Raw genomic sequence first — 22,044 nt, forward strand, 5'->3', positions numbered from 1 at the left:
ATGGAAGCACTGTGATATTTCATGCATGCCCCCTGGACGGTATCTGCTTTACAAGGGGTGGTTCCAAAAAGGCCTCCAGCATCCCCTGCCCTAAGGACCGGTGAGAACTCCAAAGAGCTGAATGCCAGCTGCTCACATGGGACACCAGGAAGTGGGGGCTTAGTTCCTCAAAGTGCTTGGTTTCTGGACTGATGCTGAAGTCAGCTACCTGAAATCCAGGCTAGCTCAGCCTGCGTGATTCATTTTTCATTTATGAAGTGAGAAAACTAGTTAAAAACAGAAACCTGGCAGCATCTGAGCAAAAGAAATATCCCTTAAACAGAAAAGATGAGAACTGGAATCTAAGTGGAGCGTGGGTTATAAAGACTGTATCTCTCTCCTGCAATTGCACATACTGTTTATTCCAAAGTCTTCCCTGCAATTGAACTAGATGGAAGGAGAACAAGTTCTTACAGAGCACTTGTGTGGCAGAAACCGTCTCTTCTGGTGCAATACTTGCTCTGCCATCTGTGAAATTAAGAACATTAGAGGTATTCTCACAGGAGCTCCCTGACGCTTCCTAAGCTTGGAGGAATGCTGAGGTGGGAAATGTTCCTTCCCAGAGCCCGTTGATTGAATCCATGTGGAAATCTCTACCTGACAATTAGGCTCATATGCCTGAACTGGAGCACAGTTCTCCATCAGTTGCTGCTCTGGCAATTTAACCCTTGCAAGAAGTGTTTGCTCGTTTCATAGAGGCATCCTGCTTCCAAATGTTCTGGGTAAAACAGCACCTGCATATCTGATGCTACTGGGAAGACGTGCCCCAGGAGCAGACCAGAGGTAAAGGTCACATTCACCATGGGTTACACATGCTGGGTTATGCCACCAGAGCCACACGTAAGAGAGGAATGGAGGTGCTCTTGTTGGTGCCAGGTAAGAACTGGATGGGTGCATTTAAGCTGCAAGAGGCCAGTTTGATGGCCCCTGAACAGAGGCTGGGACCATTCGAGTATTCAAGTGATACAGAAATGAGGAAATGTCTCTTTGAGGCAACGAGAGGATTTGCCACTAAAATGTTTTAGTGAGACGAATCTAGAGAACTAGGGAATGTGACAATATTCGGTGACAATATTCGGTGACTGAGAGAAGAGGTTTTGCTTCAGCAAAGAAACACCCCAAAGGATTGGGCAGGAGATAAATGTCAGCAGTCACGGAGAGATCGCAGCCTCTTCTCTTCATGCAGAGGGGAAAGAAAGCCTCCATGTCACACACAGCTATAATTCACAGCTCCCAAGGCCAAAGCAGCTTCCTTTGCTCACAGGCAGAATGCTCCTCACAACAGCTCAGCAGGTGTTTTTCGCTCACTGTCGTTTGCCAGCCCTGGGCTATGACTTCAACTCTAGTATACAAAGTCTAAATCTGATCAGAAGGTGGGAATGGTACCCAAATCCACAGCTTTCAGGAAAATGAAAAAACTATTTGGTACAGATCTGTTAAGAGGCTTGGTTGGGAACCTCTGCTTTGGATACCACCTCCTCTGTGCATCAGGGCAGGTTCTTGGTGTAGAGCAACTTGCAGAGGTGAAGAACTACAGTTTTTTTTCACTGATCTCTCTCCTTGAATCAGGTTTTGAATAATGGGAATTCGTGTACCACCTGTACTAGTAAATGAATATCTTTGCTCTTCATTTTGAGAGAGCCCAGTCTACCCTTCAGCCTGCTGCAAAAAGGTTTTTAGTGTCCCAAAAATAAAGGCTGTGGATTTGTAGAAGCCAGTAAGACAGGAATCAGTAGCTGGCTGAAAATTCAGGATGAGACCTTGAAAAATTTACCTGTTCTCTACAATAAAGCTAATTTTCCAGCCCCAGTTCTCCCTACCCTTTGCCTTGCCTCGGTCTCAGCCCTGAATGTACAACCATCAGCCACAAATGACTGAAAATTCAGAACTGGTCTTGGGAAGAGCCAGTCCCAGTCCTCATTTCCTTATCTCTTATTTCACAGCTGACTTCATTCTTCAGTGAGTACTCTGACAATCCCTATCTCAGTTTCCACCTTTTATTTTTTAACTTAAATACTTCTGCCTCAGAATAGTTGTTTTTATCGTAGCCCTGGTTCAGTTGCTTTTCTCCCTCTTGAGGTTTCATAATGTTGTGTTTATCTAATGATAATCTTGGTTCTGACCAAACACGAGTATCTACAGTAGCTTATTGTTTCACGTTTGCTGGAGTATTTTTCACCCATTGTTTTGCAGCCATTGGTACTGTAAGGAGGAGAAAAAAAGAAAAAAAAAAAAAAAAAAGAAAAAAAAGAGTGCTTTCAGCTAGTTACATTTTGGTTCGGTTTCTGATAGCATGCCTGCTGTGTAATGGAGACATGCAGAGGTGAATCACATCGCAGTTATTTTGGCTGCAGTCCTGAAAAGTGATCTGTGTGGCGAGACACTCACTGACACCAGGGGAGTTATCACCAAGACAGGCAGTCTGGGGCTCGGCATTCCCGGGAGAAATGTGGGGTCCCTCCCTGTCCTCACACCTACAAACCTTCCCATGCAGCATTAGGGGGAACAGAATCCCCTTCTTGCTGGCTTCAAGCCTTGCCCATGGGAAAGGTGACATGCAAACCTCTTCGAGAAGCAGTATGAGGGAGCTCTGTATCAAAATTAGGGTGCTCTGATCCTGGCCCCCTCCTATCCCCTATTTTGCTCAATCCCATTTCTCTGACCTTGGGAAACAGCCATTTCCAAGCCAAGCCTAGTCTGTTTGCCAAGTGTGCTGTTAAATATTGGGGGAAATGTTCAAAATGAACAACGTATTTATCCTTTTGAAGCAAATGATAGGTTTGTTTCAAACTAAGCCCTATTCTGCTGTGATTTATTCCCGTAGTCTATATTCCTTTATTTTTTAAAAAAAAGTTATTGAATTCCGGTGATGTACTTTTGACATGATTGATTTTGACCTGGATGTGCCTGAGCTAAATGAATCAACGTTGCCAATTTCCCCAGCCCGTGACTGAGGAACAGGCCAGCTGATAAGGGCATTCTTCTTTCACGTGGATGTTAGAGCTGTGGTCCTTGTTTCCAGCAGAGGAGCCAGCTGCATTGTATCAATAGCACGCTGAAATGGTGGCAAAAGTATAGAACAAAACTAAGGGTCTTGCATTTCCTTTGGATTCAGCTTTCACCCATTCTAAGGCAGTTTATTCCAGGTCAAAAAAGAAATTCAAGTGGACCAATACCGGCAACTTTCAGCCCTGCTGGAGCTGCTCCATCCCCACACAGCAGCTGCTCAGCCCATGAAGTGCCTCACATCGCCCTCGGGAAACCTCTGCTCCCAGGTTTGGCTTGTGCTCAGGAAAACTCCATACAGAGGGGAAGCTGCTGAGATAACGGTCCTTTGGCAGAAGCGATGTGAGAGAGGAAATAACATGGGCCTCATGTGGTGCTTAACCCTTCAGCCTAGCACATGGACACGGATGCTTACTGTAGCCGGTGCCCTCTGCGCTGGAAGGAGCCTGGAGGTGGCTTTGTGGTGGTTGCTGTCCCTGCCAGACAGGTTTCCAGAGGCAGCACACATCTCGAGATGCAATGAACAGCAGGTCGGGTGTGTGTGAGGGTGGCCTGGCATCAGCCGGTGAGTAACAGGAGTGGCGCTGGGACATTTGGTATCTCTAACATTTGGGAAGTCAGCGGTGAGTTACGCAAGGTTTCATCTAGACTTGCCTGCTCCCAGCTCCCAGGTGCCAGTCCCAAAGGCTGCTCACCAGGAGGGCAGGTGCAGCTCTATTGATTCCTAAATGACAGCTTGAGATCAAGCATGGCTCCATCCCTGTTGTCTCCTCTGTACTTCTTCAGTGGTGAGAAGCCTTCTCACCAGCCACTAACCACAAGGACTGGTGTTTACATGGGACCAGCATCCTGCCTGCTGTGCTCACACGGGGTTTCAGGCAGTCCCTGGGGCTAGATACACAGGAAACTGATGAGGGCCCAAATAGGATCTGGCCCCAGGAATCACTATCTCATATATTCCACATTTTGGCAGAAAACTCCTCTTCTTTGTTTCAAGGCAGGTACGCAAGGGCATGAATGTGGACATATTACTTATTCAGTTCACTGTTGCTTCTTTTAACATAAGTATTAAGGAAAACCAACCAACTAAACAACAGAAAAAACAGAGGGCAAAAAGAGAGACAGTGACAGTCACTGCCCAAAGACCTTGGAGCCAAGGCACGTGACCAGAGCAAGACAACAGCCACAAGGCCAAGAAAAGGATCTGCACAGTTCCCAGGCAAGTAGGAACGTTAATTATAACTTGCCACGTGCCCATCCCTTGTCAGCTTGGTAGCTGTTGTTATGGTGAATAAGTAATTACATGAGTGCCTAGAGGCACTGTTCAGGATCCCATAATACCAGAGAAAATCGCTTTCCCACATAGTGCACACAGAGACTGTGTTGCAAGGTTGCTTTGAATCACAGAAAACCCTTTAAAAATAGCTGGGGAAATTCTGTGGAACTTTTAAAGGCTTTGCTCCTCGTCTCCTGTTCTCTAAAGTCAAACATTGTCAGAGTGGACCTCCTGATCTCTGTGCTAGCTTGCTGTTTTCCCTTCATCTTTTCTCTGCCTGTGACAAATGAATCTGTATTTACAAGGGGTAGCAAAAAAAAAGGAATTTGGGAATGATCCAGGAGGTGAGGGAATTGAGACATACCTGGAAGGCTCGTGCTTCTTGTCCTGCCACCAGCAACCACTGAGAAAAGCCTGCCTTCCTTCTTCCACCCTCCTGCCAGGTAGGTATACACATTGATTAAAATCCCATATGTATACACACTGAGTAAGATCCCACATGATATGCATTGATTAAGATCTCACATGTCCACACATTGATTAAAATCCCACCTGAGGCCTCTCTCCCAATTTTAACAGCCCAGCCATCTCAGCCTCTCCTCCCACAAAAGACATTCCAGTCCCTTTGCTGGACTCTCCCCAGTAAGCCAGTATCTGTTTTCTGCTGGGGAGCCCAGAACTGGCACAGCACTCCAGATACACCATAGGCAACCACAGCAATGAAAAAAGGCATTTTGTGCTGTGCTGTTTCTCAATCTGAGTGTTTCATATTTCTGGGAACGCTTCCTCTTCCAGACCCCACTGCAGCCCAGCCAGATGTATTTATATGCAGCTGGATGGAGATGTCAAAGTGTAAATGTAGGTCAGGAGTGTAAATGCTGCTTTAACATCCTTTCATTTCTCTGCTGCCCTCCAGTGCCATGGGACTGACCCCGCCCTGGGGTTTATTTTGCCAAGCTAAAATAAGGGCTCTGCGCATGCCTCAAACGTTCCTCATTTTTACCTTTCCTGTCTGCATCCCTACAAGTCCTCTCCGTGAGCCAGAGCTGAGCCCCTGGGGGACTCGATATCGCTTTAGCAGCCATAAATAACCTGCTAGGAGCAGAACAAAGGCATGGAGGAGCCCGGCAAGGCACGGCCATGGAGTGGCTGCAGCTGGCGAGCGGCTGTGGGCACGGCCCCAGGGCCTGGCAGGGGACACCTGGCTCGGGGACGAGTTGCCCGGTGTTGATGTCACACCAGGGACACGCAGATGCACGTTTGCTTAAACTAATTAACACAGCGGAAGCTACCTCCTCATCTGGCTGGCACAAGCTCATTTTTGTATCAGTTTATTAGCTCTGATAGCTGATCTTATCTAATTGAATTATCTCTTAATGATGACTGTGCTTTGTGGATGTATTAGGAAAGGAGTGAGCAGAAACCCAGCATCACGGGGCTTTTCTCCTCCCAGAAGAAAAGAAAAGCTCGCTCTGTTGCTGTTAACTTTGGCAAGCCGTTGTTAGGGAATTTGAGGGCCCAGGTTGAAGGTTAATGGCATGGAGATAGGATTAATGGGAACTCAGGCCAGGACTCAAGAACCAATATTACAGCTTGTGGACTGAGAATTGAGCTGTTCTCTCAAGTGGATGAAAAAAAAGACTGATTGAGAAACGGCCACAGTAATAACAACAGGCACAAAGAAGCACAAAGCCCCAGGGTCTGCAGCAGGGAGGTGCCTGGCCAGAGGCACGCTGTGCTGTGCTCGGTGAGGAGCAGCCCCATGGAACAGAGTTCTGGCAGGTGATGCTCCCAAGCTGTCTGCAGACCTGAAATGGAAGGATGTCAAAACCAGATTGAAAAGAAGAGTAATATCTAAGGCAGAAACAAAGCCCGAAAGCCTGTGCTGTGTTTAATTTCTACGAAGTGCTGTGCTTCATTCTCTAGCATGTTCTCTGCTACAGAAAGCAGGTCCTGAAGGGCTCGGTGCCTCTTTCCCAGTTTGGTTCATCTCAGAAGCAGAGAGGTGCTCCACCAGGCCATCCCCATTCTTGTTTTCTTCTTTATCTTGTCTGATGTTTAAGAATGTTTATATTTAGCACAGTGCTGGAAAGAAAGATGTTTTTCAAAAGCTTGCTTCATACATGCCTTCTCTATTTTTTTTCCTTACTCATTTCACTGAACTAAAATTCACTGACAACTTTTGGATAGAGGATAGCAATATTCCATAAAACCCTGGGAAAGGCAGTAAAGTCACAGCTAGGAATAAGCTAAAATCACTTGGAGTTGCTACGAAGCTGCAATTCTCATACAAAGGGCAACAAACCCAGGGCAGTCTTGTTGGGAAGGGTCCATTCCAGGACCCTTCCTGCTTCCCCTTCTTGCCTTCTCCTATTCACACTATGGCATTTTTTCCTGCACAGAGGAAGGCAGGTGAACGGAGCATCTGTTTTCCCTCAGCACAGCCCTCTGCACACAGTGTTCAGCACACCCAGGGGCAGGGATGCTGGAGGCTGATGCTGTATCTGCGTGGGGCCGGGGCTCCATTCGCTGCCTGAGTCCCTGCAGCCCGGCCCAGCATTGCTATAGAAACAGGGAGAAGGGAGGAGATGCGCAGGAATCTCAGCAGCTGACCAAAAATAGCTCCTACCTTCCCGGCGTGCTGGAGCCGTTCACAGCCTGACCTTTCTGCCGGAGCCTCCTGTGTTTTGTGGAGGAGACACAATTAGCTTTCCCGTGGCCCCATCACGACTCGCCTCTGCAGCCAGCCACTGTGCTGCCAGCTGGATCCTGGTGCTGGCTGCTCAGGGGGAGAAAAAGGGACCGATCCCAGGAGCGAGCTGCTCTCTGCAGCCCTCCCCAGCACCAGGATGGGAGCAATGCAATGTCCTCCCCATGGGTCTGAATATTTCTGTGTGTCTTCACATGTGGGGCCTGTAATGCCGCTCACCCGCGGGCCCTTCTCAGGGCTCCGGGGGAAGTCTGTGGCTCCCAGGCCTCGGCCGGATTCAGGCCTCCCAGGTTGGAGCTCTCTGGGAGTTGCAGCCCTCGTGTCACTGGCGAAAAAATACCTTGGTATTCATTTCGGAGGCAGGCATCTGACAACTGTGGGATCTGAGGGAGCCGTGTCCTGGTTTCTATTCCTAGGACAGCTTGAGTCATGGGTCCTGAGAGGCAGAGCTGCATCCTGCATCTCGCCGGGGCTTTCCTCTCGTCTAAATCAGCATGACAGGCTCAGGCTCTCTAAGAAAAGAAAGGCAGATCTCTGTCACTGCCTCTCAGCCATTCTCCAGCTGCTGCCTTCCATGACAGAGGGACCGGCTCCCTGGCAGTCAGCCCTTCTCCTCCCATCCTCCCACCATGGGGCAAAGCCCCCCAAACATCATTCCTCTGCCCCCAGGCTGCTCCTGGACCTCCCGCAGTGGCTCCTCCAGCTTTACATGCCTCCCAAAACTGAGAGCTGAGAAATAGACATTTCTCATGTCTATTTCCTATATACACATCTCTCAATGTCTATTGCCAATAGACAACCACTGGATTAAGGCTGATACCCCATAAAGCTGTTTGTTCTTCCTTTTCCTCAGGCTTTCAGAATCAGACAGATTTCTTTATCCGTCAGCACCCAAGCCTGCCTCCAGAGGGATTTCTTTAGGCACTGTCAGCTCTTTTTGCCCTTGGCAGGCGGGCAGCATGCCTACAGAAACCTCGCTGCTCCAAGGAGGCAGGTTGGATGCTTCACTGAAGGGAGATGACCTTTGTTTTGACATATTTTTTGCCTCTTTTAATATATTCCTTTTTTGTTGTTGTCGTTTTTCTCCAGTGATAGGCAAATTTCTCTCTGGGCTTGTTTTCATTCTCACTGTAAGAGCTGGGAAAATTATGCATTTTTTTTTTCCTAAAAAGAAGTTAATTTATAAGCAGCGGAGGCAAAAACCACTTTCCTTCTCTCGCCCATCTATGACTGCAATAATCTGTGAGCAGGCAGTACCTGAGGAGCCACAGCAAATGCCCATGGCAATACAGCACTCAGCAGCAGCTGGCAGCAGGGACAGGCCAGTGCTGTGCTGGGCTCTTTTCTGTGGGAACAGAGCTCTGATGTTGGTTATCTCCTGAAAATCCTCGCTGCCAAGCCCTGCTCTGCGTATTGTGAATGCCACCTTCTTCCTAAGCCAAATACTCTCTGGACATGTTAGAACAAGTTGATGAGAGCTAATGAGGCCGGGCTGATTTATTGAAATCAGCTTGCTTGGTTTTTCTCTCCGTAGCACGGCTCTAAGCGAGGAGTAAAGGCACTGACATCACCGGCATGAGTCTGAGGTAACACCAGGGAAAGGAGGGGCAAGCACACACTGTTCAATCAGCTGCTCTGGCTGCAGATCTGCTTGGCATCTCCTATTTGTGTCACTTGTCTCAAAATAGGAACTGCCAGCACTTTGCTAAATGCAGTGGAAACTCCTTTTCTTCCAGTGCTGGGGCTTGAAAAATCTCCTGGAGCCTCCTCCTCTGCTACGCTGCTTCTGGAGCATCCCCCAGATGCGCCTCGGGAAGGTGCACCAGGCAGCTCTACCCCCTCTGCAGCACCAGGATGTTACAGGGACCATTTATTTCTTTTTTTCTCCCCAAGGTGAAGGCTTCCCAGGCTGCTGCCCTGCGCCCTGGACTTCTTCACACTGCTGCTGCTTCACCCCCAGTCTGCAAGCACTTGCAGAGGGCCGGGGGCTGAATCCACCACTTCGCAGTCCCTGGCTCAGGCTCCCAGCCAGAACCTTAAGGAAGTAAAAGCGGGGTCTGCAACTACAGCTATTTGAAGTGCCTCCAAGTTGGCTGCCTGGTGGGTTGTGTAACTCCTATGGCATCTGCAGCAGCCGTCCTCCTGGGAATCCTGTGCCTTGAAGTCCTTGACAGAGCCACTCTGACACATGTTCTGCATAGGTGTTTTCTTTCACCACTTAATCAGCAAATGGTCGATCTCTTGTTCATGTCCCAGACAAAATGGGATGCAGTCAGACCTAGGTAGGGTCACTGCGGTGACTCGGCCCGGCAGGAGCAGAAATGCATTAGAAATTTTCTGCTGCTTCCTGCTGCAGCCACCTTTACACTGTGCATGCTTGGTACATTGAACAACAGGGATCCAAGTCTGTATGGGGTTTCAGGGGCTTTAGTAAGACATTAAATCAGCTCATAAAGTGGAAAAAAGGGACAGAGAAGGAGAGTCTTCCTGTAATGAAGACTCCAGTGGAATACTTCATCCTGAAACCTGCTCAGTGCCAGTCCGTGGCAGCAATCACAAAATTTCAATAGGAAAACAAATAATTTCTACTCGCTTCATCATTAAATAGTGGCACTAGAAGCTGACTTTATAATTTAGTTGATTAAAGAGCCTCACAAACCACTTATTCTGGGAGCTCCCTGCAGTGTCAGGCTACTGTCCCCAGTACCCCATCCCTGAGAGGGATGGAGCAGTCCCACAGCCCTGGGAAAGCTCTGCTTGTCTGCCTTCTTCCTCTTACTCGTGTATTTTCTTCCTCCAAAAGCTGCCGTTACCTCTCACTCCAACAGCATTGTCCCTGAGACTGAACTGCACCGTCAGTAAAATTGTTTTAATAAATGATACATTGTGTGCAACCTCATTCTTCTGCGTTCCACATAATGGAGATTGGAACTTCATAAAAACCAAGTTTTCAATGCCTCACGCATTCTTTCTTCGTAGGAATTAGGCTCTTATTTAAAGGGTGTTTTATTTGCTGATTACAAATAGTGCATTCATGCATCGAAGGAAGTTATGCCTTGATTCTCAGCAGGCAGAAATCAACATGGGCTCCTGACTCCAGAGAGCTCTGTTGATTTCCCCCCGCTGAAGAGATGACCCTTTCTTCCCAGGCAGCTCTGCCTTTCCCTGAACAGTTTCCAAATGATGACTCTACCCAAAGATAAAGAAGTTGATACGTGTCATGTCTAATCCACAGAAAAGGAGGATTTGTGACTCACAAAGTACTTAACACTTCCTTGGTTTGATGCCTGGCTCAGAAAGGTTCCTCCTGGCTGAACCGGTGTGTTTGTAAGGAAAATGCAAGCACACTGAGATCCTGCTGGGGCCTGGGAGTGAGAAGGACATGTCCTGCTGTCCAGGTACGGCCTGGGTAAGATAAACAGGAACACCCAGAGCCCCTCGAGATCACTGTACCTGTCTGAGAAAGCCTTGCAGGCTTTTCTCCTCCCTTTTCCCAATGACACTATGCTTATAGCCAGCTCAAATCCCAACCAAGCCCTATTTACAGGGAGGGAGCTCAGGCACATCCATTTAAGAGTGTGGAAGATCTCACATACCTCAAGGGTTGTGGAAGTACCTCAGGAGAGTGAGCAAAATTCACCAGAAGGACATCCAGGACGCTTACTGCCCCTCAGCTTGGTGGCTGCAGAGCAGCACAGCTGGGGGCAGAACTGCCAGGGAAAGAGCCTGTGCAGCCCGTCAAACACACAGAGACCTCCAGGAGCTACAGGTGGGAAGCACAAAGTCAAGAGATGGTGTTAGGCAGGCTTCCTTTACTTATTTCATAAATAAGTACAATCTTCCCCCAGTCTGCTAATATTAGCTCTGGTGTGGAGGCTATTTCCTGCATTCTTGTTTTAAACTTTTAATATTTTTTTTTTCAGTTTAGCACCTACCATTATGTGCTTGCTCACGCTCCATTGGGACCGTTACTATTTGTGCTTCTGTTTGTTGTTTTATACTTCATTTCCCCCCCATCTTGATTTTTAAATGCCCTTTGGAGAGTTCAGCGAGTGTTCAACTTCATTTATTCCTACAAGTGAAAACCCTGTGTTTAACGCCACGCAGGATTCCTTCCACTTCGCGGTCCGGTAATGAGCTCTCTCCAAATTACTCTGCCTTGAGAGTATTCTCAGTAAGGAAATGTGCAACATCTGAATTCACCAAGTATTTTTAAAGTTTGATGCATTTAAATCTTGGCCTCTGCAGATTTAATCTTCGGTTAGGCTCCTATTTTTATTCAGTCCTGTAATCACACATGCTTGAGGGTTATTTATCATTTCCCAGTAAATATGGAGAAAAACATGCTCCCTTGACACCTTTAGGATCCTGGCTGTGGTTGGAGTGCCTGCAAGGGACCAGCCCATGCTGCAGCTCTCACCAGCGGTGCTGTCCCCCGGAGATGCCCTGCGCCAAGCTCAGCCACGCCAGAAACCAGAGCTGCCAAGTGCGATTTCTGGCTGGGGCAACCAGGCAACTTTCAGACATATGTGAAATTTAATTTGGAAATTAGTATTATTGGTCCCAGCATAAACAGGAGAAGAGAGAACAGGCTTTGCGTTTTCTGCTTTATGGGCTTGGAGGTAATGGGAAAATCTTCCAACATATGATTGTTTACCAGAGCCGCAGTCCCAACATCCAACATGCTCCAGATTTTTTAAAGCGTTCGTAATAACAATGGTCCAGATCTGTATCTTAGAGAAGCCAAAGAGCGTCTTTCACTTGGATTCTACTGAGCCATATCCTTAGCAGGCATAAAATGGCCCAGCTCCAAAAAAATTAGCAGAGCTGCAAACATTGACACCAACTAAGGATCTGGCCATATGTGGATTTGGATGAACACTTTGATTTTATATTTTCCAGGCATAGTGCAAAACATTGGCTAATTGGCAACATTTGTATTTAAAAGGCAGTTAAAATAGTAACTGTATTTATACATCCGTGTATAGAAAAATAGATGCAGAGTGGGAGGAGAGAGCTCAATGGATGCAATCTTCTGGAATGGAGAAGCTGAAATTCAGTTTTAGGGCAGCAACAGGCTCTCTTCACAGCCTCCTGTCATTTATTTCCAGCCCGTTGCTTTGCAGACCTTAGATTCTTCTTGGGACTGCTTTTGAATTTAGAACAAGTAACGCAGCGATACTTACAGAAAGGCCAAGTGGCTTTTCAGATGTGTATTTTTTTATTAACCTGCAGGTCCCCAGCTTTCAGCTAGTTGGTAAGTTGGGACAATTATAAAACTGTTTGGCTGCTCCCTTTTGCACAGAGAATCCAGATGAAGTGGAAGCCATGCAGTGTCAGGAAGGGTGACATTTCTCCGAGGTGCGCACACACACACACTGCAGAGCAGCAAGAGAAAAGCAAACGTATCTTGGTCCTGCCTCCAAGGGGAACTGGAGCGTTTGGGAAAACCCTACCCTAGGCAGCTGAGCTGGTGATTTCTTGCCTATTTCCTATTTTTGTTCCTCGATTTATCACTGATGTAGCGCAGGAATGAAGCGCCTGGCCTCTAGGTGAAGCCGCAGAAGGACGCTTGCCCGGCCTCCCTGCAAGGGGTGCTGCAGAAGCAGGCAGATCACAGGCGAGGTGGCAAATATTGACTTTAGGTTTGTTTGTGTGAGCCTGATATGAATCCCCACACAGACCCAGCTATTTATCAGGTGAAAAACTATCCCATTATGAGTCCCTGCTCCAGAACCAATATTTGGTTTTAATATTATGTGTACAGGCACTTGTAAAATAAACAGACCTGTTTGCGCTGGTATCCAGGCTCTTGCAGACAGCGAGTCAGATACATTGTTCTGCTCTCCTCTCCCCTTCCAGAGCAAGATCATGGAAAACTTTGGGGAAGAGAATAGAAGTTGAACCAAAAAGAACAGATCTGTATTTCAGGGCTGGGAAAGACATGAGGCAATTGCCATTGCCTGTGCCAGAGACGACGGCAGATTTAATCAGTCAAATCTTTCCTCAGCTGCCACCTCCGTGTGAAGAGTGCTTGTGGCAATAAAATTTCCACTTTGGGGAATGCAGCAGCAAGAAGTAAGCAAATCAAAGGCAAAAATGATGTTTTAAAGGCAGCTATTTCTGTGATCCATTTCACACCAGCCTCACCACCACTCCACAGAACTGATTCAGCACCAGTTGCTTGTTTTCCACTCAAAAAGCCCTCCCATGCAGTGCTTTGATCAGGGCAGCTCTGTGACACTGCAAGGGTTTGCCTTCATAGATGACCATCCTCCAGGATAATTTGGCTCTTAGGGTCTTCTTCTGAGTTCTTTCACAGCTTCATGAATCTGAAATTACCCCTTGGAGCTGATGGATTTGCTCTTGGGTAGATCAGGAGCCCAAGGAGAACCTAGGCTGTAATTTGGATTTCTTCTACAGATTGAACTTGCAGTTTATCAGTTGCATCTGTGGGCTACAAGGCTCACTGCAGCCTGGACAGATGGTTTGAAAGATATAAAGGGTATGAGAGGAATAATCCAGCCATATCCTGCTGGACTTAGCATCTCCTCTGTGCCGTTCTCGTTCCATGCCCTGGATCCCTCAGGGGAACTCATCAAACCCTGTTTGCTTTGACCAGACAAATGTTTCTTTCCAGTAGTTTGAACTGCAGTATTAAGAAGCCTGTTTAATTAAGGTTTCTGCCACTTAAATCAAGCAGAACACCATGCAGAGCACTGAGTAATAGGACCCTGATCTCCACAGCAGCTTTTTTTTCCACCATAAAGAAAAATAAACAGCATTCATGCAACTCACCAATCTGCTGTGTGCTTTCCAGCAGTGGTCTCTGATGCAAATTGCGAGAGCCTGAGCTCTTGCCTCTTCTGTGCCAGGGACAGGAATAGGGGAGGATGTGAGACACTGCCTCCTGCATGCATCGTGTGCTTGCCAGGAAGGCTGGAGCACTGTGTGACAAGGTAAAGTCCTCCCTGCTCCCTAAAACTGCCATCTACCCTGCCAAGCTGAATGTGCTGTTTGTATTCCAGTCCCTGCTTCGATGCTCCTGCTGCAGGGATGGATGCTCTGCTGGCTGCTACACCAGGTGGCCCTGAGGACGTGACCAAGGCCGCTCTGCTGGTGCTGCAATGGGGCTGTGTTTTGCCGCTGACGTCTTATTTAATTTCCTCTCTTCTGGCTTGAGAGGAATTCTCTTTTCTTGGCTTTCATCCTTCTGGAAAGCAGCAGGTGTTTTCAGTGTCTCTAATTCTTGAGGATAAATATATTTGTTGCTTCACCTGTAGCTACTCCTTAATAGCACTCCTGTTTACATTACGGCTGGGATATGCTCCTCTCTGTCTGGCTTTATTTCCAGCTTTCATTCCACTCCCTTATGCAAAGCAGAGACAGTAAATCTCATTTCATCAGGGTGTATTCATAACGAATTCATATCCAAGCCTCTTCACAGACTTTTGGCTTTAATTTATTGCATTTACACCTCCAAATAAGCAACATCTTTTCGTCTTGCACAAGAATAATGTTTTCAGAAGATGTTAGAGCTAGATAGGATAACTGCAGGAGTTCCTAAGAGAGCTATTTGGCGAACCAAAGCTGGGCTGTGGATTCCCAGCTGTAACCTATTCTACACCTTGCACAAGAAGCCATTCTCTTTCTTCTGTGTGCCTATATTTCTTTAGAGTCATGGCATTGTAACTGAAATATTGTTTCTTCCCATGCTCTAGTAAGCAAGTCCCTTTTTGTGAAGCATTTCCCAGGTCACCAGTATTCAGCTCATGGGCTCCAGCTGCTCCTGACTTTTAATTTTTTTTCCCATTGATTTATTTGCAAACTTCAGTATCTCTTTAGCCCGTCTCTGAACAATGTAAGTGGGTCGAGGAGAGCTAAACTCTCCAAACACCAGCGTCCTAATTAATGTTCAAAATTAAAGTGCTAATTGTGAAATGGCGTGTGATTCAGCTGCCTCCATTCAAAAGCCCTTTATCAGTGTGCTTGAGGCATGTTTTTCCTTTGTTTTCAGGCTGCAAAGGGGGATTGCAGGGACCTTATAAAAACCTGGTAACTGCTCAGTTTGCCTGGGATGCTTTGACAGAGCCACGCTGGGGACAGCAGCACGTGCTGTGATGCCGCTGACCTCGCTGGCTCAAACTCTCCAAGGAGCGATGCTGCTTGGCTTTGAAACCCAAACGCCAGGCAGGGAGCTGCTTGGTGCTTGACTACAGGACTCAGGAACGGAGAAATGCAATTGCTTTCAAGTGTTAGAAGTGTTAGAGACCGGGGGATTTATGGGTCTCACGTCTTTTGCTAAAGCAGGTCCATTAAGCGGACCGCCACTGGTCTTTTCTTCTTGCACCAGCTAGGCTTGAAGATTGTTTTTCCCAGTGACTCATCAAGGGCTTTGTATCATTTAATGCTTTCAGAGATAAATAATCCATGACATCATCTAACAAAGAGAGCAATTGTAAAAAAAAAAAGAAAAATCAATTGTTCTTGGCACCTATTGTGAGCAGGAAACCTTTGGTGGTGGATATTGAGTTACAATCACCATTTTAGACATTTTTTGGCTGATACTTGGTGCCAGAGGATTCCGCAGCATGAAATAATTTCTTGACGTGGTGTGTTAGTCAGGGATATCAGAGACTTTTGCATCAGCAGGACAATATATGGCCATTTGCTGTGAATCATCAAGCCTGTTCCCAGCTTTGTGCTGTGACTTGTGTGACCTTGCAGAAATCACTCCTCCTTTCTCTGCCAGCCCGGCCCTCACACAGCTATTTCACCCTTCTGGCTGTTTGTGGCAGGGCCTTCTCTTGCTCGCTGCCCATAAATCATCTAGCTCCGCAGGGCTAACCCTTGGTTGGCTCTAGACCTCTTTTATGGGCTTCCAGGGAATACAAACAATAGCATCAAGGTACTGAACATCAGCACAGACACAATAGCAAAGAGATCTGCTTGAGAACAGAGATACCTCCTCAGCGAAGCCCTGCTTTGTGAGGTGTTAAATTAGATTAGGCTTTGGAGAATAATGAAGAAAATCCAAAGTATCAGGGGTCCTTTCCAGCACCTTACAGTGCCCTCCCCCTGCACAAAGGAGCTGGTCTTTGGATCATCCTGATACAAAATGCCCCCTCCTCTAACACAATTTCCAGCAACTCAGAGAGATCACACTGTTCATAAACCAGAAATATCACCAAAATACATCCTTAAAGAATAGCCTCCCCCCGCCCCCCAGCCCGTCACTTGCTCCCTTGGACAAAGCAGCAGCCGCTTCCTGGGAGTTTTGGCACAAGCTAGCCTTGCCCTGGCACTGCAGGACTTTGCTTACATTCATTAGTGCTCTATCGCATTTGCATAAGCAATGTCTCAACAAGCACAGCCCTTTATCACTGTGATTCATGGAAATGACACAGTGGATGGTTGTGCTAACTTCGCCTTGAAATTAGGATGATTTATTCATTAGGAGGGCTTGTTATGAAGTCATTGCCATTGCTGTTGTCTCTGCATACAATTAGGAACAAGGGTGCTATGAGAGAGGTACAGGGTGGGATGAAAGTCTCCTGGGGGGCCTCCCTTGTCTGTACTCTTCAAAGTGTGCAAGTAGAGGGCAGGAGAAGAGCAAAGCCCAGCTCGGATACACTGACACAACTTCAGGGCACAGAGCAGATCATTATGAATTCCTGTGCCATCCGCTCTAATCGCATTAGTTGTGATGGATTCTGGTGGTGTCCGTGCTGTAATTTCCATTGCTGGTCGGCACTAGTCCACTTAACGTCCACTTTCTGTGGAGTGTTTCCAAGCAATTAGTATTCCCCTCTTTTATGCGAGGGGTCATGGGTTACAGTGTGCTACTGAGGAGGACGGGCTGGAAGGAGAGGGAGGGGGACCAGCACCTCCCTCTGCAGGGAAAGAGGATAAACCACAGCTCTGCTCGCTACAGAGAGACTGTGCTGCCTTCCCACCTGCTGAGCCCTGCAGGGAGACCTGTAGGATCACACCTTTCCTTTCTGAGATGAAATCCTAGCTCCATCTTCTCATTTCTCTTCAAGACTACTGTGGGAAAAAGATCTCACAGCACCACACTGCAAGGGGCTTATTCACATGCCTGTAGCCAAAATGCCCCCTTGCTTCTCTGAATTCATATTGTGCCTTCAGTAACACACCTGTCCTAGATGATGTTTGCAAGCTTATCACTTACTCACTCCTAGGAGCCATGCGGTGATGCACACACTTGTATTTATACCCCAAAGATGTTAGAAAAACATGCCACAATCTGCACCTCCAACTCCCAGAGGGGTGATCAGGCACCCACTGCATCCTCAGCAATGCCTGAAAACACCAAGCTGTTACCCAAGTCACGAAATAATGAGCAAGCCCACATGTTGCAGGCTTATCCTTACTTTTGGAGCTTGAGCTGCTGCCACGTCTGTTCCCCAGATGCTGCAGGGTGCTGGGGAGAGGACAGGCTCCCTGGAGACAGCCAAGGTGTGTCACAGGGAGGTGAAGAGAGGGATATTTGGTGCTGCTTCTCAGTGGAAACTGCCCTGAGAAAAGGTCAGGAATGTCAATTAAACTGAAAAAGAAAAGAGCAGGAGAATTCTGCACACTTTCTCTGATCACTGCCTTCACGTTTCTTTCCTTGAGGCCCTGGCCCACAATCATGGTGCCACGGGCATCCATCAGCATCCCCAAGCATCACCAACACTGCCACACTGAGCAAGGCTCCCACCCCCATCCACTTAAAGGACAGAAATCTCTGTTTTCAGGGATGGGGCTGGCACAGAGGGAGGGATGGCAGGGTACAGGCCAGCTTTCAGACAGCTCTTCTGCCCCCAGGAGCTTCCTATGAGCATCACCAAGTTGTCTGCGTGCTGCTGGCAGGGGTTGGTGCCCAAGCCAGAAAGGAGGATGGTGCAGTTCTCCAAGCAGTCTCACGTAGCTGGGGCTGCACGAGAAGTGTCACATAACCGTGCTGCAGGACACCTTATCCAAAACATCGACTACTGCCTCTGCAGGGGAGCCCCTTCCTGGCTTCTTCTGGACCCATGGAAGAGCATTATTCCACCAACTTCTGATAGCGCTTTGGGAACCGAAAGGAACAGCTTGCCAGGAATATTTTAAAACAAAAAAATATGGAGCAGTTAAACCTAGATGCTCTTTGCATCCTCTCATTCAGTAATAAATTGTATTGCTCTTCCAAATGCTCAGTCTGGACAAAGCGTGAGTGGTGCCATCTAAACGCAGCCTGACCTCCTAGTGTATCCAAACAGATTTATTTCTCTCCCGAGGTATGCTTACGAGAAAGTGACTTACGCAAGAGGAAATCAATAGAGCTCATCAAAACTGGAGCACTGGGTGGGGGAAATCCAAATATTTTGAACTTAATTGGTTGGCGCTTGTTTTTTAAAATTGATGTTCCAGATTAGCACTTCAAAATTTCCTCTGATTTCCTCCGATAATTTCCCACATATTAGGAAGACTTGGGACCACTGAAAAGTTTTTGCTTGGAAGGTGTTTCAATAGCAGTATAAATACACGATGTCTGTATCATGCAGCACAGCTTCCACCCTTACGGAAATAGCAGCAGAACACCGACCTGCTTCACCTCGACTTTTCCCGACTGGAAGCTCCATTTCCATCTTTCCCATGAAATATTCTGGGTTTGATATTAAAGTGGCACACTGTAACAGAAAAGCATCGAGCAGTTCTTGAGAACAAAGGCTCATGTGACCCCCTCCTTCCTCAGCAGCTCTCCCCGGGGGTACTTTTACACCCACGACCATCTCTGCAGCCCCCAGAGCCGCATCGGCAGCCTGCAAGGCCGATCACTGGGCAGGGATCTTGGGAGTACCACAGAGCAGATCCATAAAAAGCTCTCTGGCAATCCAACAGATCAGAGTAAAACATTTCTTTCAGAGGAGAGCTTTACAGGATGCTTAAAAATATTTTGTGCTCGACTCAGTGTGCTAATTGGCAGGGCTTCAGCTGCTGGCCCGGCTCTGGCAGCAGCTCCAGGGCAGAGCAGTGAGTGGCTCTCCCCGCGCTTGCAAAAACCCCGAGTGCAAACCATTTCCATACTCTCTCCTCTCTCTTTGGCAGGACAGTCTGCTTCTTTTTCGCTCACGTGAATCCTTCTGGCGCTGACAGGCGAGGCACACTGCCTCCTTGAGCCATGAAGCTTTCTCACAGACAGGGCCAGGGAGCTCAGCCTGCCCGAAAGCAGCTCCGGGAAGCTCAGCTCGGCTCCTGCTGGGCTGCAGCTGCTCCAGCAAGTGCTGGCCTCATGCTCCGTGCTCAAGGCTCGCAGTGAAGACAGACTGCATGTACCACGCACGTCGCAGGAGATCCATCACGTGGCCACATGGTGGAGTTTCCTTGGGAACCCATCTTCCACCTGTGGGGAAACCCTCACAGCTCTCCCTTCATTAATTTCTATTTTTTCCCTGACCTCTCTGGCAAAGCACAGCGTATTTCCTGGGCAGCTCACAGAGCCAGTGAAGGGAGCTGATTCTTGTACGCATACTCGAGCCTTGTCCAGCCACATCTCCCTGTAAAGAGCTCCTTGCCCAGCAAACCCTTCTGCAACTCCCTTTGCAAACTGCAGTACAATTACATTTTTCCCCCCGGTGAACTCTGCTCCTGTTTAATGCCACTACGTGTTGTAACAGAAATAAGCAATGTTTCTAGGCATCTGTCAGACCATGTTGCCAGCAGGTACCGCAAATATTTTAGACATAAAGCAGCAATACAAGGAACAAGGTTACCTAAAATTGCCATTAAACCATATGGAAGCAAACACAGTCAAAATTGCTTTGCAAGCCACAGAGCGTCAAACTAATCAATGTCACTTGAATGCGACTGAACTGTAGGAGGCCCTTTGTCATATTTAGTTTGTATCCAGGATTATATTGGAAATTGATCCTATTTCTTCAAGCAAACAGGCTTTATTTGTTTTAATTACTTTTTTTATATATCCTTCCCCTAATCTGAGAGATGAAAATACAGATAAAAAAGATGGGCTTTTCTCAAAGGTACTGCAAAATTCCTCCAGTAATCCCCATTAGAGAGAAAAAACCCAGACCAAGAGCTCAGGCATTTTGACTGGAGAATTCAGGAGTTAGGGACAGTTTGAATATTTCTATATCTAGAGATTCTGGACAATGAGGCACCACACAACAAAATTATTTTTCTGGCAGATGATGAGGCAGCTTGATGGTGAGACCTTAGGAAGCCTACTATAGCCATGAGACTCCACTCCAAAACTTGCTTAAGAGAGAAATACCAGGCTTTAAACCCAAATTTCAGTGAAGTTACCATGTGCCTGGATGGGCTAGGTTGTGTGAAGTGATGCAAACTTGTGGGAAATTGGTGTTTGTTTTTTTTTTCCCCCCTTTCCTTCTCCATTGTTTACTAAGAGCCAAAAAAAAAAAGAAAAGAAAAAAAAAAAAAAAGACACACCGTGCTCTAATGTACAAGGAGGCTTAGGACCAGAGCTAGGACAAGAATAGCAGCTCACACCCTAGGGGTGGAAAACCCTAATGGGATATTTGCCACAGTGCCTCTGGAAGGTTTGTTTCTCCCCCTTTTCTTCCATTCTATACCCTACACAGACAGCACAGCAAGGTCAGTGCCTTGAGGCCAAACAGGGACGTGGCCATCAGGGCTGTGGCAGCAGCAGCTCCAGGACATCCTGCTCCCATCAGCGAGCCCTGGTGAGTTGAGAAAGTGGTGCCGGGGGAAGCACCTTATTGTGTCTTCATGGCAGCCCTCTAATCTATAGGTGCTGTCAGAAGAAATGAAATAAACCTGCTTCCTACAGATTGGCCTGTCTCTCTTTACTGCATCTCCAGTGATAGATGAGTGCCACTCATGATCTTTGAGAAGCAGCTGTAACTTTCAGAGGTCTAACTAAAGCCAGGAGCTGTAATTGCTGCGTTGCTTCATTGACAGGGCAACCAAGAAGCAATAATCATTACCCCCTGCAAAGGTTAACTCCTTTGTATCTCCATAGAAGGATGAGAGAGAGGCAGGAACAGAGCCGTTCCTGGGTGTAATTTCAGTGGATAAACCCTGCAGCAAGGCTGATGCCTTCAGATTTCGGAAGAGCAGACAGATGCCCCCCTCCTGGATGCCTCACCCCATGGGTGATGCCTCTCCAAGGACACAGAACCTGCTGCTGCCCCTCCAGCTGGCTTCCTGGCATCTCCCTGCCTCCTGCTGATGGGCTGCTGAGGAAAGGGAAGGAGCAGGTCTGGTCTCGCAGATCAGAGCAGCTGTAAAGCAGGAAAAAAATGGACCTTGGAGCCAGCAGGGCTTGCAAGGCGTGCCCGTAGGCCTGGCTAAAAGTTCCAAGGGGTGGAAAATAGATGGAAGTTGGGGAAGAAAGAAAAGCAGGAAGCAGCAGATCGATCTTCGTCCTCCCCTTTGCCCATCCCTACTAGGCACCACTGGTGCATGCTGTACATCAGAGCAAAGCAGGGGTTGGGCACGGCTGCAGAGCCAGGATTCAGAGCAGAGCTATTGCAGGGGGAAGGAGTTGTTGCTGAACTTGCTCGGCCCTCACTTGCTGCCTGGAAAGATGTTGTTCTCCCTTGTATGTTGTTCTGTGCAAAATGCTGCCGATTCTGTAGCATGTCAGAGTGACTCGGTGCTGGAAGAAACCCCAGTGCAAACCCACAGCCTTCTGCAAAGCTGGTTGTGTCTGACAGATGGGGGCTGTAAGGGGGTGTCTGCGTATGTGTGGGCTGTGTGTAGGGGAGAGGCAAACAGCTTTTGAAAAATGGTGATATTAAGGCTAAAAACAGTTCAGCAGCAGCTATTGATCCTGAGGAAAGCTTGTTAGAAAGAGCCACCAAACTGCAGGGATCCAAACTGCCCTGCATGCATGGAGCTGGAGGGTCAGGTCTGGGATTAGAGGTAGGCTGCATCACTCCTTTCTTACCAAGACCTGGGAGAGAAATCGTAAGCTTGGTTAGAGGAATGAATTAGCCACGTGGCACTGGGGATGAAGCAAGGTGGG

The 22,044-nt window shown here is 47.6% G+C and overlaps 1 long non-coding RNA gene across 1 annotated transcript in view; it reads right to left on the reverse strand.

The window, feature by feature from the left end:
* Positions 1 to 22,044, reverse strand: part of LOC110354654 (uncharacterized) — a 63,191-nt gene that overhangs the window by 26,349 nt on the left and 14,798 nt on the right. Inside the window, exons 3-4 of the long non-coding RNA XR_002406845.3 lie at positions 17,426 to 18,706; positions 4,686 to 4,757 (exon numbers count right to left, since the gene is read on the reverse strand). This is a non-coding gene — a long non-coding RNA (uncharacterized lncRNA). The remainder of the gene's footprint in view (positions 1 to 4,685; positions 4,758 to 17,425; positions 18,707 to 22,044) is intronic.

Source organism: Anas platyrhynchos, chromosome 25 (genome assembly GCF_047663525.1).
Source record: "Anas platyrhynchos isolate ZD024472 breed Pekin duck chromosome 25, IASCAAS_PekinDuck_T2T, whole genome shotgun sequence".
Taxonomy (NCBI): domain Eukaryota; kingdom Metazoa; phylum Chordata; class Aves; order Anseriformes; family Anatidae; genus Anas; species Anas platyrhynchos.